Source organism: Lampetra fluviatilis, chromosome 73, assembly GCF_964198595.1.
Source record: "Lampetra fluviatilis chromosome 73, kcLamFluv1.1, whole genome shotgun sequence".
Lineage (NCBI taxonomy): Eukaryota > Metazoa > Chordata > Hyperoartia > Petromyzontiformes > Petromyzontidae > Lampetra > Lampetra fluviatilis.
The window spans coordinates 4226542-4245384 of NC_136347.1; the positions used below are offsets into that span (position 1 = coordinate 4226542).

At 56.6% G+C, this 18843-nt stretch overlaps 1 pseudogene across 1 annotated transcript in view; it reads left to right on the forward strand.

Moving 5' to 3' along the window:
* The window catches only part of LOC144953278 (uncharacterized), a 57959-nt pseudogene extending 40133 nt beyond the window's left edge, over positions 1-17826 (forward strand). The window contains exons 11-15 of the transcript XR_013640782.1: positions 2158-2435; positions 3251-3322; positions 11019-11101; positions 13236-13332; positions 17275-17826. The product of XR_013640782.1 is annotated as an uncharacterized LOC144953278 (transcript). The remainder of the gene's footprint in view (positions 1-2157; positions 2436-3250; positions 3323-11018; positions 11102-13235; positions 13333-17274) is intronic.
* Positions 17827-18843: the final 1017 nt, after the last annotated feature.

The window sequence follows — 18843 nt, forward strand, 5'->3', positions numbered from 1 at the left end:
CGTCTGCGATTGAACCCGCGACCTCCTGCGTAGCAGGCGAGGTAGTCAACATCTCTCAGCCACCGTGATGATGATGATCATAGAGAGAAACCCACGACCTCCTGTAGACCAAGTGAGGTAGTCAACATCTCCCAGTGTCTGGGAGCGTGTCTGGGATTGAACCCACGACCTCCTGCGCACCAGGCGAGGTAGTCAACGTCTCCCAGTGTCTGTGAGCGTGTCTGGGATTGTGTCTGGGATTGTCTGGGATCGAACCCACGATCTCCCGCGCACCAGGCGAGCTAGTCAACATCTCTCAGTGTCTGCGATTGAACCCACGACCTCCTGCGTACCAGGCGAGCTAGTCAACATCTCTCAGTGTCTGGGATTGAACCCACGACCTCCCGCGCACCAGGCGAGGTAGTCATCATCTCTCAGTGTCTGCGATTGAACCCACGACCTCCCGCGCACCAGGCGAGGTAGTCAACATCTCTCAGTGTCTGCGATTGAACCCACGACCTCCCGCGCACCAGGCGAGGTAGTCATCATCTCTCAGTGTCCGAGATCGAACCCACGATCTCCCGCGCACCAGGCGAGGTAGTCATCATCTCTGTGTCTGCGATTGAACCCACGACCTCCCGCGCACCAGGCGAGCTAGTCAACATTTCGCAGTGTCTGCGATTGAACCCACGATCTCCTGCGCACCAGGCGAGGTAGTCAACATCTCTCAGTGTCTGCGATTGAACCCACGATCTCCTGCGCACCAGACGAGCTAGTCAACATCTCTCAGTGTCTGGGATCGAACCCACGACCTCCTGCGCACCAGACGAGCTAGTCAACATCTCTCAGTGTCTGCGATTGAACCCACGATCTCCTGCGCACCAGACGAGCTAGTCAACATCTCTCAGTGTCTGGGATCGAACCCACGACCTCCTGCGCACCAGACGAGCTAGTCAACATCTCTCAGTGTCTGCGATTGAACCCACGATCTCCTGCGCACCAGGCGAGCTAGTCAACATCTCTCAGTGTCTGGGATCGAACCCACGACCTCCTGCGCACCAGGCGAGCTAGTCAACATCTCTCAGTGTCTGCGATTGAACCCACGATCTCCTGCGCACCAGACGAGCTAGTCAACATCTCTCAGTGTCTGGGATCGAACCCACGACCTCCTGCGCACCAGGCGAGCTAGTCAACATCTCTCAGTGTCTGCGATTGAACCCACGATCTCCTGCGCACCAGACGAGCTAGTCAACATCTCTCAGTGTCTGCGATTGAACCCACGATCTCCTGCGCACCAGACGAGCTAGTCAACATCTCTCAGTGTCTGGGATCGAACCCACGACCTCCTGCGCACCAGACGAGCTAGTCAACATCTCTCAGTGTCTGCGATTGAACCCACGATCTCCTGCGCACCAGGCGAGCTAGTCAACATCTCTCAGTGTCTGGGATCGAACCCACGACCTCCTGCGCACCAGGCGAGCTAGTCAACATCTCTCAGTGTCTGCGATTGAACCCACGATCTCCTGCGCACCAGACGAGCTAGTCAACATCTCTCAGTGTCTGGGATCGAACCCACGACCTCCTGCGCACCAGGCGAGCTAGTCAACATCTCTCAGTGTCTGCGATTGAACCCACGATCTCCTGCGCACCAGACGAGCTAGTCAACATCTCTCAGTGTCTGGGATCGAACCCACGACCTCCTGCGCACCAGACGAGCTAGTCAACATCTCTCAGTGTCTGCGATTGAACCCACGACCTCCCGCGCACCAGGCGAGCTAGTCAACATCTCTCAGTGTCTGCGATTGAACCCACGATCTCCTGCGCACCAGACGAGCTAGTCAACATCTCTCAGTGTCTGCGATTGAACCCACGATCTCCCGCGCACCAGGCGAGCTAGTCAACATCTCTCAGTGTCTGTGATTGAACCCACGATCTCGTGCGCACCAGACGAGCTAGTCAACATCTCTCAGTGTCTGGGATCGAACCCACGACCTCCTGCGCACCAGGCGAGCTAGTCAACATCTCTCAGTGTCTGCGATTGAACCCACGATCTCCCGCGCACCAGGCGAGCTAGTCAACATCTCTCAGTGTCTGCGATTGAACCCACGATCTCCCGCGCACCAGGCGAGCTAGTCAACATCTCTCTCCCACCCCTCTCCTCCACCTCCACCTCCCCAGACGTGGCGGACGTCCCGTTGGTGGTGGTTTCCATCCCTCTGCACCCCAGCGGCGTGACCCTCGCTCGCTACGACAGCGCGGGCCTCGAAGCCCTGCTCGAGTTGCTGCCCGAGGGCGAATCGGGCGTCTCGGGCTCGGGCGACCGCGAGCCGGGCTTCACCAACCTGTCGCTCATGTTCCTGTCCGTGTCCGCCATCCTGGTGCTCATCTCGGTCACGTGGTTCATCTTCTACTATGCGCAGCGATACCGCACGCTCAACGCCAACGCCAGGCGGCAGGTAGAGGTGGGGGGGAGTGGGTGGGGGGGGGGGGTGGGGGGAGTGGGGAGGAGTGGGGGGGGGGAGTGGGGGGGGGTGGATGTGGATGTGGTGGTGGTAGTGGGGGGGGGTGGATGTGGTGGTGGGGGTGGGGGTGGTGGTGGTAGTGGGGGGGGTGGATGTGGTGGTGGGGGTGGGGGTGGTGGTGGTGGTGGTGGGGGGGGGTGGAGGGAGTGGTGGTAGGGGTGGGGTGGAGGGAGTGGGGGGTGGTGGTGGGGCGAGTGGTGGTGGTGGAGGTTGTGGAGGTTGTGGAGGTGGAGGTGGTGGTGGGGGAGGTGGTGGTTGGGGTGGTGGTGGTGGTGGTGGTGGGGGGGGTGGTGGTGGTGGTGGTGGGGGAGTGGGGGTGGTGGTGGTGGTTGGGGTGGTGGTGGAGGTGGTGGTGGTGGTGGTTGGGGTGGTGGTGGAGGTGGGGGTGGTGGTGGTGGGGGAGGTGGTGGGGGTGGTGGGGGTGGTGGTGGGGGGGGAGTGGGGGGGGTGGTGGTGGGGGTTGTGGAGGAGGTGGTGGTGGGGGTTGTGGTTGTGGTTGTGGTTGTGGTGGTGGTGGTGGGGGAAGTGGTGGTGGTGGTGGTGGGGGTTGTGGAGGAGGTGGTGGTGGGGGTTGTGGAGGAGGTGGTGGTGGGGGTTGTGGTTGTGGTGGTGGTGGTGGTGGTGGTGGGGGGAGTGGGGGGGAGGTGGTGGTGGGGGTTGTGGTTGTGGTGGTTGTGGTGGTTGTGGCGCTTGACCCCCCCCCCCCCCCGTGCCCCCCCCCCCCCCCCCCCCCCCCCCGTGGTGTTCAGCGGCAGCTGTTGACGACCACCAAGAAAGCCATCGCCAAGCTGCAGGCCAAGAGCGTCAAGCCCACAGACCAGGTACATCATCACCATCAACACCATCACCAACACCATCACTACCATCACTAACTACATCATCACCATCATCACTACCATCATCACTACCATCATCACTACCATCATCACCACCATGGCCAAGCTGCAGGCCAAGAACGTCAAGCCCACAGACCAGGTACATCATCACCATCAACAACACCATCACTAACACCATCACTAACTACATCATCACCATCACCATCGCCAAGCTGCAGGCCAAGAGCGTCAAGCCCACAGACCAGGTACATCATCACCATCAACACCATCACCATCGCCAAGCTGCAGGCCAAGAGCGTCAAGCCCACAGACCAGGTACATCACCAACACCATCACCAACACCATCACTACCATCACTAACTACATCATCACCATCATCACTACCATCATCACTACCATCATCACTACCATCATCACCACCATGGCCAAGCTGCAGGCCAAGAACGTCAAGCCCACAGACCAGGTACATCATCACCATCAACACCATCACCAACACCATCACTAACATCACTAACTACATCATCACCATCACCATCGCCAAGCTGCAGGCGAAGAGCGTCAAGCCCACAGACCAGGTACATCACCAACACCATCACCAACACCATCACTACCATCACTAACTACATCATCACCATCATCACTACCATCATCACTACCATCATCACTACCATCACCACCATCGCCAAGCTGCAGGCCAAAAGCGTCAAGCCCACAGACCAGGTACATCACTCACTACCATCACTACCATCATCACCATCACTACCACCATCATCATCACCATCACTACCACCATCATCATCACCATCACTACCACCATCATCATCACCATCACTACCACCATCATCATCACCATCACTACCACCATCATCATCACCATCACTACCACCATCATCATCATCACTACCTTCATCATCATCATCATCACTACCATCACTACCATCATCACCATCACTACCATCACTACCATCACTACCATCACTACCATCACTACCATCACTACCATCATCACCATCATTACCATCACTACCATCATCACCATCACTACCATCATCACCATCACTACCACCATCATCATCACCATCACTACCACCATCATCATCACCATCACTACCACCATCATCATCACCATCACTACCACCATCATCATCATCACTACCTTCATCATCATCATCATCACTACCATCACTACCATCATCACCATCACTACCATCACTACCATCACTACCATCACTACCATCATCACCATCACTACCATCACTACCATCACTACCATCACTACCATCATCACCATCACTACCATCACTACCATCATCACCATCACTACCACCATCATCATCACCATCACTACCTTCATCATCATCATCACTACCTTCATCATCATCATCATCACTACCATCACTACCATCATCACCATCACTACCATCACTACCATCACTACCATCACTACCATCATCACCATCACTACCATCACTACCATCACTACCATCACTACCATCATCACCATCACTACCATCACTACCATCATCACCATCACTACCACCATCATCATCACCATCACTACCACCATCATCATCACCATCACTACCACCATCATCATCATCACTACCTTCATCATCATCATCATCACTACCATCACTACCATCATCACCATCACTACCATCACTACCATCACTACCATCACTACCATCATCACCATCACTACCATCACTACCATCATCACCATCACTACCATCATCACCATCACTACCACCATCATCATCACCATCACTACCACCATCATCATCACCATCACTACCACCATCATCATCACCATCACTACCACCATCATCATCATCACTACCTTCATCATCATCATCATCACTACCATCACTACCATCATCACCATCACTACCATCACTACCATCACTACCATCACTACCATCATCACCATCACTACCATCACTACCATCACTACCATCACTACCATCATCACCATCACTACCATCACTACCATCATCACCATCACTACCACCATCATCATCACCATCACTACCTTCATCATCATCATCATCACTACCATCATCACCATCACTAACAACACCATCACCATCACCAAGCTGCAGGCGAAGAGCGTCAAGCCCACAGACCAGGTACATCACTCACTACCATCACTACCATTACTACCATCATCACCATCGCTACCATCATCACCATCGCTACCATCATCACCATCGCTACCATCATCACCATCGCTACCATCACTATCACCATCGCTACCATCACTACCATCATCACCATCACTACCATCATCACCATCACTACCATCATAACCATCGCTACCATCATCACCATCGCTACCATCATCACCATCGCTACCATCATCACCATCACTACCATCATCACCATCACTACCATCATCACCATCACTACCATCATCACCATCATCACCATCGCTACCATCATCACCATCACTACCATCACTACCATCATCACCATCACTACCATCACTACCATCATCACCATCGCTACCATCATCACCATCACTACCATCATCACCATCATCACCATCACTACCATCATCACCATCGCTACCATCATCACCATCGCTACCATCACTACCATCACTACCATCATCACCATCATCACCATCACTACCATCATCACCATCACTACCATTACTACCATCATCACCATCACTACCATCATCACCATCGCTACCATCATCACCATCGCTACCATCACTACCATCACTACCATCACTACCATCACTACCATCACTACCATTACTACCATCACTACCATCATCACCATCACTACCATCACTACCATCATCACCATCACTACCATCATCACCATCACTACCATCATCACCATCGCTACCATCATCACCATCACTACCATCACTACCATCGCTACCATCATCACCATCACTATCATCACCATCACTACCATCATCACCATCACTACCATCACTACCATCATCACCATCACTACCATCATCACCATCGCTATCATCACCATCGCTACCATCACTACCATCACTACCATCACTACCATCATCACCATCACTACCATCATCACCATCGCTACCATCACTACCATCACTACCATCATCACCATCACTACCATCGCTACCATCATCACCATCACTACCATCACTACCATCACTACCATCACTACCATCATCACCATCACTACCATCACTACCATCACTACCATCACTACCATCACTACCATCGCTACCATCATCACCATCACTACCATCACTACCATCACTACCATCACTACCATCACTACCATCATCACCATCACTACCATCACTACCATCACTACCATCACTACTACCATCACTACCATCACCATCACTACCATCACTACCATCATCACCATCACTACCATCACTACCATCACTACCATCATCACCATCACTACCATCACTACCATCACTACCATCACTACTACCATCACTACCATCACCATCACTACCATCACTACCATCATCACCATCACTACCATCACTACCATCATCACCATCACTACCATCACTACCATCACTACCATCATCACCATCACTACCATCACTACCATCATCACCATCACTACCATCACTACCATCATCACCATCACTACCATCACTACCATCATCACCATCACTACCATCACCATCATCACCATCATCACCATCACTACCATCATCACCATCACTATCGTGTCTCTCTCTCTCTCACCCCGTGTCTCTCACCGTGTCTCTCCCCGTGTCTCTCCCCGTGTCTCTCACCCCGTGTCTCTCACCCCGTGTCTCTCACCCCGTCTCTCTCCCCGTGTCTCTCTCCCCGTGTCTCTCTCCCCGTGTCTCTCCCCGTGTCTCTCTCCCCGTGTCTCTCACCCCGTGTCTCTCACCCCGTGTCTCTCACCGTGTCTCTCGCCCCGTGTCTCTCCCCGTGTCTCTCTCCCCGTGTCTCTCCCCGTGTCTCTCTCCCCGTGTCTCTCACCCCGTGTCTCTCACCCCGTGTCTCTCACCCCGTGTCTCTCACCCCGTGTCTCTCACCCCGTCTCTCTCCCCGTGTCTCTCTCCCCGTGTCTCTCTCCCCGTGTCTCTCACCCCGTGTCTCTCACCCCGTGTCTCTCACCCCGTGTCTCTCACCCCGTCTCTCTTACCCCGTCTCTCTTACCCCGTCTCTCTCACCCCGTCTCTCTCCCCGTGTCTCTCTCCCCGTGTCTCTCTCCCCGTGTCTCTCTCCCCGTGTCTCTCACCCCGTGTCTCTCTCCCCGTGTCTCTCTCCCCGTGTCTCTCTCCCCGTGTCTCTCTCCCCGTGTCTCTCTCCCCGTGTCTCTCTCCCCGTGTCTCTCTCCCCGTGTCTCTCTCCCCGTGTCTCTCTCCCCGTGTCTCTCACCCCGTGTCTCTCACCCCGTGTCTCTCCCCGTGTCTCTCTCCCCGTGTCTCTCTCCCCGTGTCTCTCTCCCCGTGTCTCTCTCCCCGTGTCTCTCTCCCCGTGTCTCTCTCCCCGTGTCTCTCTCCCCGTGTCTCTCACCCCGTGTCTCTCACCCCGTGTCTCTCACCCCGTGTCTCTCACCCCGTGTCTCTCACCCCGTCTCTCTCACCCCGTCTCTCTCACCCCGTCTCTCTCACCCCGTGTCTCACCCCGTGTCTCACCCCGTGTCTCTCCCCGTGTCTCTCTCCCCGTGTCTCTCTCCCCGTGTCTCTCTCCCCGTGTCTCTCTCCCCGTGTCTCTCTCCCCGTGTCTCTCTCCCCGTGTCTCTCACCCCGTGTCTCTCACCCCGTGTCTCTCACCCCGTCTCTCTTACCCCGTGTCTCTCTCCCCGTGTCTCTCTCCCCGTGTCTCTCTCCCCGTGTCTCTCACCCCGTGTCTCTCACCCCGTGTCTCTCACCCCGTGTCTCTCACCCCGTCTCTCTTACCCCGTGTCTCTCACCCCGTGTCTCTCCCCGTGTCTCTCTCCCCGTGTCTCTCTCCCCGTGTCTCTCACCCCGTGTCTCTCACCCCGTGTCTCTCACCCCGTGTCTCTCCCCCCGTGTCTCTCCCCCCGTGTCTCTCCCCCCGTGTCTCTCACCCCGTCTCTCTTACCCCGTGTCTCTCTCCCCGTGTCTCTCTCCCCGTGTCTCTCTCCCCGTGTCTCTCTCCCCGTGTCTCTCTCCCCGTGTCTCTCACCCCGTCTCTCTTACCCCGTGTCTCTCTCCCCGTGTCTCTCTCCCCGTGTCTCTCTCCCCGTGTCTCTCTCCCCGTGTCTCTCACCCCGTGTCTCTCACCCCGTCTCTCTTACCCCGTGTCTCTCACCCCGTGTCTCTCACCCCGTCTCTCTCACCCCGTCTCTCTCACCCCGTCTCTCTCACCCCGTGTCTCTCCCCGTGTCTCTCCCCGTGTCTCTCACCCCGTCTCTCTCACCCCGTGTCTCTCCCCCCGTGTCTCTCTCTCCCCGTGTCTCACCCCGTGTCTCTCTCTCCGCAGGAGATGGACGCTGAGTTTGACCCGTGTGTCTCTCTCTCTCACCCCGTGTCTCTCTCTCACCCCGTGTCTCTCTCTCACCCCGTGTCCCTCTCTCCGTGTCTCTCTCTCTCACCCCGTGTCTCTCCCCGTGTCTCACCCCGTGTCTCTCTCTCCGCAGGAGATGGACGCTGAGTTTGACCCGTGTGTCTCTCTCCCCGTGTCTCTCTCTCGCCCCGTGTCTCTCTCTCTCTCTCACCCCGTGTCTCTCTCTCCCCGTGTCTCTCTCTCCGCAGGAGGTGGACGCTGAGTTTGACCCGTGTGTCTCTCTCCCCGTGTCTCTCACTCCGTGTCTCTCTCACCCCGTGTGTCTCTCTCTCGCCCCGTGTCTCTCTCTCTCTCACCCCGTGTCTCTCTCTCCCCGTGTCTCTCTCTCCGCAGGAGATGGACGCTGAGTTTGACCCGTGTGTCTCTCTCCCCGTGTCTCTCTCTCGCCCCGTGTCTCTCTCTCTCTCTCACCCCGTGTCTCTCTCTCCCCGTGTCTCTCTCTCCGCAGGAGGTGGACGCTGAGTTTGACCCGTGTGTCTCTCTCCCCGTGTCTCTCACTCCGTGTCTCTCTCACCCCGTGTGTCTCTCTCTCGCCCCGTGTCTCTCTCTCTCTCACCCCGTGTCTCTCTCTCCCCGTGTCTCTCTCTCCGCAGGAGATGGACGCTGAGTTTGACCCGTGTGTCTCTCTCCCCGTGTCTCTCTCTCGCCCCGTGTCTCTCTCTCTCTCTCACCCCGTGTCTCTCTCTCCCCGTGTCTCTCTCTCCGCAGGAGGTGGACGCTGAGTTTGACCCGTGTGTCTCTCTCCCCGTGTCTCTCACTCCGTGTCTCTCTCACCCCGTGTGTCTCTCTCTCGCCCCGTGTCTCTCTCTCTCTCACCCCGTGTCTCTCTCTCCCCGTGTCTCTCTCTCCGCAGGAGATGGACGCTGAGTTTGACCCGTGTGTCTCTCTCCCCGTGTCTCTCTCTCGCCCCGTGTCTCTCTCTCTCTCTCACCCCGTGTCTCTCTCTCCCCGTGTCTCTCTCTCCGCAGGAGGTGGACGCTGAGTTTGACCCGTGTGTCTCTCTCCCCGTGTCTCTCACTCCGTGTCTCTCTCACCCCGTGTGTCTCTCTCTCGCCCCGTGTCTCTCTCTCTCTCACCCCGTGTCTCTCTCTCCCCGTGTCTCTCTCTCCGCAGGAGATGGACGCTGAGTTTGACCCGTGTGTCTCTCTCCCCGTGTCTCTCTCTCGCCCCGTGTCTCTCTCTCTCTCTCACCCCGTGTCTCTCTCTCCCCGTGTCTCTCTCTCCGCAGGAGGTGGACGCTGAGTTTGACCCGTGTGTCTCTCTCCCCGTGTCTCTCACTCCGTGTCTCTCTCACCCCGTGTGTCTCTCTCTCGCCCCGTGTCTCTCTCTCTCTCACCCCGTGTCTCTCTCTCCCCGTGTCTCTCTCTCCGCAGGAGATGGACGCTGAGTTTGACCCGTGTGTCTCTCTCCCCGTGTCTCTCTCTCGCCCCGTGTCTCTCTCTCTCTCTCACCCCGTGTCTCTCTCTCCCCGTGTCTCTCTCTCCGCAGGAGGTGGACGCTGAGTTTGACCCGTGTGTCTCTCTCCCCGTGTCTCTCACTCCGTGTCTCTCTCACCCCGTGTGTCTCTCTCTCGCCCCGTGTCTCTCTCTCTCTCACCCCGTGTCTCTCTCTCCCCGTGTCTCTCTCTCCGCAGGAGATGGACGCTGAGTTTGACCCGTGTGTCTCTCTCCCCGTGTCTCTCTCTCGCCCCGTGTCTCTCTCTCTCTCTCACCCCGTGTCTCTCTCTCCCCGTGTCTCTCTCTCCGCAGGAGGTGGACGCTGAGTTTGACCCGTGTGTCTCTCTCCCCGTGTCTCTCACTCCGTGTCTCTCTCACCCCGTGTGTCTCTCTCTCGCCCCGTGTCTCTCTCTCTCTCACCCCGTGTCTCTCTCTCCCCGTGTCTCTCTCTCCGCAGGAGATGGACGCTGAGTTTGACCCGTGTGTCTCTCTCCCCGTGTCTCTCTCTCGCCCCGTGTCTCTCTCTCTCTCTCACCCCGTGTCTCTCTCTCCCCGTGTCTCTCTCTCCGCAGGAGGTGGACGCTGAGTTTGACCCGTGTGTCTCTCTCCCCGTGTCTCTCACTCCGTGTCTCTCTCACCCCGTGTGTCTCTCTCTCGCCCCGTGTCTCTCTCTCTCTCACCCTGTGTCTCTCTCTCCCCGTGTCTCTCTCTCCGCAGGAGATGGACGCTGAGTTTGACCCGTGTGCCGTGTGCATCGAGGGATACAAAGCGGGCGAGGTGGTGCGGATTCTGCCTTGCAAGTACGTGGAGGCCTCAGCGTGCACCTAGCCTGGCACCGGCGTGTGAGTGAGTGAGGGTGTGTGAGTGTGTGATGGTGAGTGTGTGATGGTGGGTGGATGGGTGAGTGGGTGGGTGGGTGAGTGAGTGAGTGGGTGAGTGGGGGAGCGAGTGAGTGGTGAGTGAGTGGGTGGGTGAGGAGTGAGTGGGTGGGTGAGTGAGTGAGTGGGTGGATGGGTGGGTGAGGCGAGTGGTGAGGGGTGGATGGGTGAGTGAGTGGGTGAGTGGTGAGTGAGTGGGTGGATGGGTGAGTGAGTAGTGAGTGAGTGGGTGGGTGGATGGGTGAGTGAGTAGTGAGTGGGTGGGTGAGGTGAGTGGTGAGGGGTGGGTGGGTAAGGTGAGTGGTGAGGGGTGGATGGGTGAGTGAGTGGGTGGATGGGTGCGTGAGTGGGTAAGTGGTAAGTGAGTGAGTGAGTGGGTGGATGGGTGAGTGAGTGAGTGGTGAGTGAGTGGGTGGGTGAGGTGAGTGGTGAGGGGTGGATGGGTGAGTGGTGGAGTGAGTGAGTGGTGAGTGAGTGAGTGGTGAGTGTCCCACAGTTATCGGCCTTAACTGCTTGTGTGCTCTGCCTGTGGGACCTCTGTGTGTGTGTGTGTGTCTGTGTGTCTGTGTGTGTCTCTGTGTATTTGTCTGTGTGTGTGTGTGTGTGTGTCTGTCTGTGTCTGTGTGTGTGTGTCTCTGTGTGTGTGTCTGTGTGTGTGTGTCTCTGTCTGTGTGTGTGTGTGTGTGGCGAGCGGTGGTGCAGCGGTTAGCGCTACGCTGCGCTACGAACCCCCATCCCGCCCTATCATCTCTTCCCTTGTCCTTACAAAGACTTTCGACGCCGTTAAACCAGCTAGCGCTCATCAACATCACCCAGGGTTCTACGCTACGGTCACGCCTTGCTTGCTGCCTTACAAATGACCTTCATGTCTCACCAATCACGCCCTCTCTCTCGTGATGTTCAATCCTACTCGCGAAACATTCGTGCTTGAGTGTGTACCGCAAGGTTCCATCATATGGTGTAAAAGCTTCAGACCCCGAGCTCTCGTACTCTGATGGTGCGTTGTGTCTTTGAGTTGTGCGCCTTTTGGCGTCATCTGGTCCAACACCGTGTGAGACTAGGCTCTAAGGAAAGCTGTCTCGGGTGTGGACCAATCAACTTCAAGGACCATGTGAGACTGGGCTCTAAGGAAAGCTGTCTCGGGTGTGGACCAATCACCTTCAAGGACAGTGCACATACATTATCAGAGTTGTGTGTTTTGTTTGCATTATGGCTGCAGGTATTGTGGTCTATGCAAACATGACTCCTTGCAGCCGTCCTCAGGTGGAGAACAGGTCTGTCATTCAGACTGTCTTCTCGACAGACCTGTTCTCCACCTGAGGACGGCTGCTTGCGTTGTGGCCGAAACGTCGTGAGAATTATTTTATTCTAGTTGTATTTTCATTATTTTATTATTTCCATTCTACGTGATGACTTTAAAAATAATATAAATAAAACATAATAAAATAATTGTATTTATTTTATTATAAAAAAAAAAAATTTCCCTTCTACGTGACTTTACCGAAAGAACCAACAAGAAAAACAAATAGGTGTCAGTTTTGTTGCCAGATAGAAGGGTAAAGAACCAATTGTCATTGGCTCAACTCCGTTAAGATTTCTGCCGCCCCCGTGCTCTAACGCCAGGAGACGTCTCCCGTTTTCTCGGTTGCCCAAAACTACGAAAGGCACTTGACCCGACAGCCCTGTTCGAGGCTACCTGGGAGACCTTTGTCTTTGCAGCCGTCTGTGTGTGTGTGTATTAAACATCGCCACTGGGGCAGAAAGACAAAGGCGGCCGGGCGTGGTGGTGTTAACCACACCACCCACTCTGTGTGTGTCACTGTGTGTGTGTGTCACTGTGTGTGTGTCACTGTGTGTGTGTGTCACTGTGTGTGTGTGTCACTGTGTGTGTGTGTCACTGTGTGTGTGTGCCACTGTGTGTGTGTGCCACTGTGTGTGTGTGCCACAGTGCCGGTAGCCTTCATAGGTAGCGCTGCTCCTCGCCACTACTGACAGCACTTGCCCCGGCAGCTGTGTGAAGGCTACGCGGGGGACCTTTGTCTGTGTGCGCGTGCAGGCACGAGTTCCACCGCTCCTGTGTGGACCCGTGGCTCTTGCAGCACCGCACCTGTCCCATGTGCAAGTTGAACATCCTGAAGGCCTTGGGGCTAGCGGTGAGTGAATCACTCACTTAGTTAGTCACTCAGTCAGTCACTCAGTCAGTCACTCACTCGATCACTCACTCGATCACTCAGTCAGTCACTCAGTCAGTCACTCAGTCAGTCAGTCACTCAGTCACTCACTAGGTCACTCAGTCACTCAGTCACTCACTAGGTCACTCAGTCACTCAGTCACTCACTAGGTCACTCAGTCACTCAGTCACTCACTAGGTCACTCAGTCACTCAGTCACTCAGTCACTCACTCAGTCACTCAGTCACTCACTCACCCACTCATTCTCTCACCCACCACTTGCTCACCTACCCACCCACTCGATCACACCCTGAGCTACCCACTCACCTACCCACCCACTCGCCTACCCACTGAATCACTCACTCACCCACCCTACCTATCTGTCCACTCAATCACACACTCACCTACTCACCCACCCACTCGCCTACCCACCCACCCACCCACTCGACCACACACTCACCCACCCACCCACTCACTCTTGGGAGACAAAGGCGGCCGGGCGTGGTGCTACTAGCCACACGGTGAGTGCGCCACAGTGCCGGCAGCCTTCATAGGCACTGCTGCTGCTACTCTGCTATTGACAGCACTTGCCCCGACAGGTATGGGCAGGCTACACGGGAGACCTTTGTCTTTACAGGGTGTGTGTGTGTGTGTCTCTATGTATGTAGGTAGTGTGTGTGTCCGGCAAAAACAACCCCCTACCTACCTCCTCGTGGTGCCGGACGGCAACGCTGTGGTGGGCAGTGCCGTGGGGCGAGGAGGGCCAATTTAGATTTGCATTTTCCTTCATGGCGTCTGTAGCCACCACAGTGGCCAAATGGGGGCTTTGGATGGGTGCAAGGCAGAGGTCGCAAACGGGTTTTGATTCCTTACCCGTAGCCGTAGCCGGCCGCACCAGGGTCGCAAACGGGTACCCGTACCCGTACCCGGCCGTACCCGAACCCTTACCCGTACCCGGGTGCTGGCTAAAGTGGCCCCTCGGGATAGAGTCATCTTGTTGGGTGACTTCAATGCCCGAGTTGGTCATGATGCTGGCACCTGGTCTGGAGTGATTTGGAAGGCATGGGCCAGATCATCTCAATAACAACGGCAGGAGGCTGCTAGATTTTTGTGCAGCCCATGGGCTTGTAATTACCAACACGCTCTTCCGGCATCGGCGCATCCACACAACGTCATGGATGCATGCCGGGTCCAAGCAAGAACATCTGCTGGACTGTAAGATGCGCCTGCCATTCTTCCACTCTGGTGGTGGGTGTACATCCAGGACCCCATTCCAACCTAAGGTGGCCTGGTCTCAGCTAGCTGATGAAAGTTGCAAGCGAGAATTTCATCATCGCTTGCGGCTGGGGTTGGCATCGTCCCCCACTCCTCCTGATGTCGAGGGGAAATGGGCGAGGTTTAGGACTGTGGCTCATGCAGCTGCAATGGCTGCTTTGGGTACACGGTCCAGACCTCCTCAGAGACCCTGGCTGACAGAGGAGGTGTTCAGGATGGCTGAGAAAAAGCGACAGGCCTCCACTCTCATCGGCTACAGCATCCCACGTCGGAGAATGAGGAGGCTTACCGCAGCCTTCGCTCGGAGGTTCGGAGAGCCGTAAGGCGCTGCAAGGATGGCTAAAGCACAGCAAGTTGGCACAGTAGGGGGCACAGGTGGTGCATCAGCCAGTCATCTCAGTCAATCGACCCATGGAACCTGCTGGGTCTGTCACGTGACCTCCTGCCAGCGGGCGTTCGACACCTCACCTGGTAAGCCTCAAGGTGCACCTAGCCTGGCACAAGCGTCGTGGTGACGTCACCGCCGCTTAGTGGCGAATGGCGGTTGTTGTTGTTATGTGCGTATGGAAAGTATGCTTGCTATGCACCTGTGTATACAGTGTGTGCGTCAATGTACGTAGGGTGTGTGTGTAGGTTTGTGTGTATCTATGTAAAGTATTCGTACTATGCGCGTGGCTTTGAGCTGAGCCCTTGGGGGCTGTTACCTGCCGGAAACCGGTTTTTCTGGAAACCGGTTTTTCTGGAATTCGGTTCGCCCGCTCGACCTGAACGAGGAGGTATTCACCCGCACGCACCAAAGCCAAAGGCGCTGTCGCCTTGCGTGTAGCCTCGATAGAGATGCAGGGGCAAGTGGCTGTCGGTGGTAGCAGCGTGGGTGGGTGAGTGGGTGAGTGAGTGAGTGGGTGAGTGAGTGGCGAGCGAGTGAGTGAGTGGGTGAGTGAGTGGGTGAGTGAGTGGCAGCAGCGCTAGCGAATGAATCTTTCGGGCAATGTGACACACACACACTGTGACACACACACACACACACTGACACACACAGTGACACACACACACTGTGACACACACACAGAGTGACACACACACACAGTGACTGACACACACACGCACACACAGAGTGACACACACGCACACACTGTGACACGCACACACTGTGACACACACACACACACTGTGACACGCACACACACACTGTGACACACACAGAGAGGGGGGGGTGGTGGTGTGGCCAGCACCACCACGCCCGGCCGCCTTTGTCTCTCCCCCTGTGGCACACACGGGGGAACACGGACAAAGCTCCCCCAGGTAGCCTCTAACAGACTGTAGGGGCAAGTGCTGCTAGCAGCAGCGCTACCTATGAAGGCTACCGGCACTGTGGCACACACAGATAAAGCTCCCCCAGTTAGCCTCTAGCAGGCTGTAGGGGCAAGTGCTGTCAGTAGCAGCAGCGCTACCTATGAAGGCTACCGGCACTGTGGCACACACAGATAAAGCGCCCCCAGGTAGCCTCTAGCAGGCTGTAGGGGCAAGTGCTGTCAGTAGCAGCGCTGCCTATGAAGGCTACCGGCACTGTGGCACACACAGATAAAGCTCCCCCAGGTAGCCTCTAGCAGGCTGTAGGGGCAAGTGCTGTCAGTAGCAGCAGCAGCGCTGCCTATGAAGGCTACCGGCACTGTGGCACACACAGATAAAGCGCCCCCAGGTAGCCTCTAGCAGGCTGTAGGGGCAAGTGCTGTCAGTAGCAGCAGCAGCGCTGCCTAATGAAGGCTACCGGCACTGTGGCCACACACAGAGGGGGGAGTGGGTGGACGGCACAACGCCCGGCTGCCTTTGTCTCTCCGCAGTAGATCGCAGTGTTCACTCACCTATTCGCTCACCTGCTCACCTACTCGCTCACCCACTTGCTCACCCACTCGCTCACCTTCTCGCTCACTCGCTCATCCACTCTCTCGCCTACTCGCTCGCCTACTCGCTCACCTACTCGCTCGCCTACTCACCTACTCGCTCGCCTACTCACTCACTCGCTCACCCACTCACTCCCCTATTCACTCACTCACCTACTCCCTCACCCACTCGAGTGGGTGGGTGGGTGGGCGAGTTGGTGAGTGGGTGGGCGAGTCGGTGGGTGGGTCGGTGGGTGAGTGGGTGGGTGGGTGGGCGAGTGGTTGGGTGGGCGAGTGAGTGGGGTGGGTGGGTTGGCGAGTGGGTGGGTGGGTTGGCGAGTGGGTGGGTGGGTTGGCGAGTGGGTGGGTGGGTTGGCGAGTGGGTGGGTGGGTTGGCGAGTGGGTGGGTGAGTTGGCGAGTGGGTGGGTGAGTGGGTGGGTGAGTTGGTGAGTGGGTGGGTGAGTTGGTGAGTGGGTGTAGAGTTGGTGAGTGGGTTGGTGGGTTGGTGGGTGGGTCTGTGGGTGGGTGGGTCTGTGGGTGGGTGGGTGGGTCTGTGGGTGGGTGGGTGGGTCTGTGGATGGGTGGGTGGATGGGTGGATGGGTGGGTGGATGGGTGGGTGGATGGGTGGATGGGTGAGTGGGTGGGCGAGTGAGTGGGGTGAGTGGGTTGGCGAGTGGGTGGGTGGGTCTGTGGGGGTGAGAGGTCGTTACCCATTGGCTCCTCCCCCTCCCCCCCTCCCCCCTCCCCCCTCCCCCCTCCCCCCCCCAGGAGCCCGAGCAAAATCCAGAGACCTTGACGACAGCCAATCGGAACGCGGCCGAGGTCAGCGGGCAGCCGGCGAATGGGAACGCGGAAGACGCTCGGCAGGTGACCGCTCAGCCGGCCAATGGGGAGGCGGCGGCGGAGGAGGAGGGCGGAGCCTACGACGGCCAATCAGAGATCGCGATGACCGAGATCGACCTGGGGCCGCCGGATGAGGTCACAGAGGGCGGGTCGGGGGTCGCGCTGCAGGGGTCGGAGGTCGCGGTGCAGGGGTCGGAGGTCACGGCGCCTGTCGTCGGCAGGCCGCTGGCATAGATATTAAAAATAGAAAAATGTGAATGTGAAAGTAATTTTAATGACGATTTGGGGGAAACTTATTAAAACTATAAACCGGGCACAGTTTTTTTTTTCCTTTGTGTAACCGCTAACCGGTTTTAGAGGCCTGTTTCAGAAGCGATTGTGGCGATCGCGAATGATGGCTTATTTACGTCACGGGGTCAAACCCACGACCTCCTGCGTACCAGGCAAGGTCGTCAACATCTCTCAGTGTCTGGGATGGAACCCACGACCTCCTGTGTACCAGGCGAGGTAGTCAACACCTCTCAGTGTCTGGGATTGAACCCACGACCTCCTGTGTACCAGGCGAGGTAGTCAACACCTCTCAGTGTCTGGGATTGAACCCACGACCTCCTGTGTACCAGGCGAGGTAGTCAACACCTCTCAGTGTCTGGGATTGAACCCACGACCTCCTGTGTACCAGGCGAGGTAGTCAACACCTCTCAGTGTCTGGGATGGAACCCACGACCTCCTGTGTACCAGGCGAGGTCGTCAACATCTCTCAGTGTCTGGGATGGAACCCACGACCTCCTGTGTACCAGGCGAGGTAGTCAACATCTCTCGGTGTCTGGGATTGAACCCACGACCTCCTGCGTACCAGGCGAGGTAGTCAACATCTCACAGGGTCTGGGATTGAACCCACGACCTCCTGCGCACCAGGCGAGGTAGTCAACATCTCTCAGTGTCTGGGATGGAACCCACGACCTCCTGCGTACCAGGCGAGGTAGTCAACATCTCTCAGGGTCTGGGATGGAACCCACGACCTCCTGTGCACCAGGCGAGGTAGTCAACATCTCTCAGTGTCTGGGATTGAACCCACGACCTCCTGCGCGCCAGGCGAGGTAGTCAACATCTCTCAGGGTCTGGGATTGAACCCACGACCTCCTGCGTACCAGGCGAGGTAGTCAACATCTCTCAGTGTCTGGGATTGAACCCACGACCTCCTGTGTACCAGGCGAGGTAGTCAACATCTCCTAGCCCACCGTGATGATGATAGAGAGAAATCCACGATCTCCTGTGTACCAGGCGAGGTAGTCAACATCTCATAGCCACCGTGATGTCCCACCCAGCCCCCCACCAAACCCCCCCCCCCCACCACCCCAAGCCATTGCTCTGCACTTGTTTTTCCTAAAGCTTCGCCGGCAGTTCGTGTACAAAGAAAAACGTTGACGCGGGGGATCGGGTGGCGGTGGTAGGGCGGCATCCGTGCAGTAGAGTAATTATGTTGCCTGTTATCTA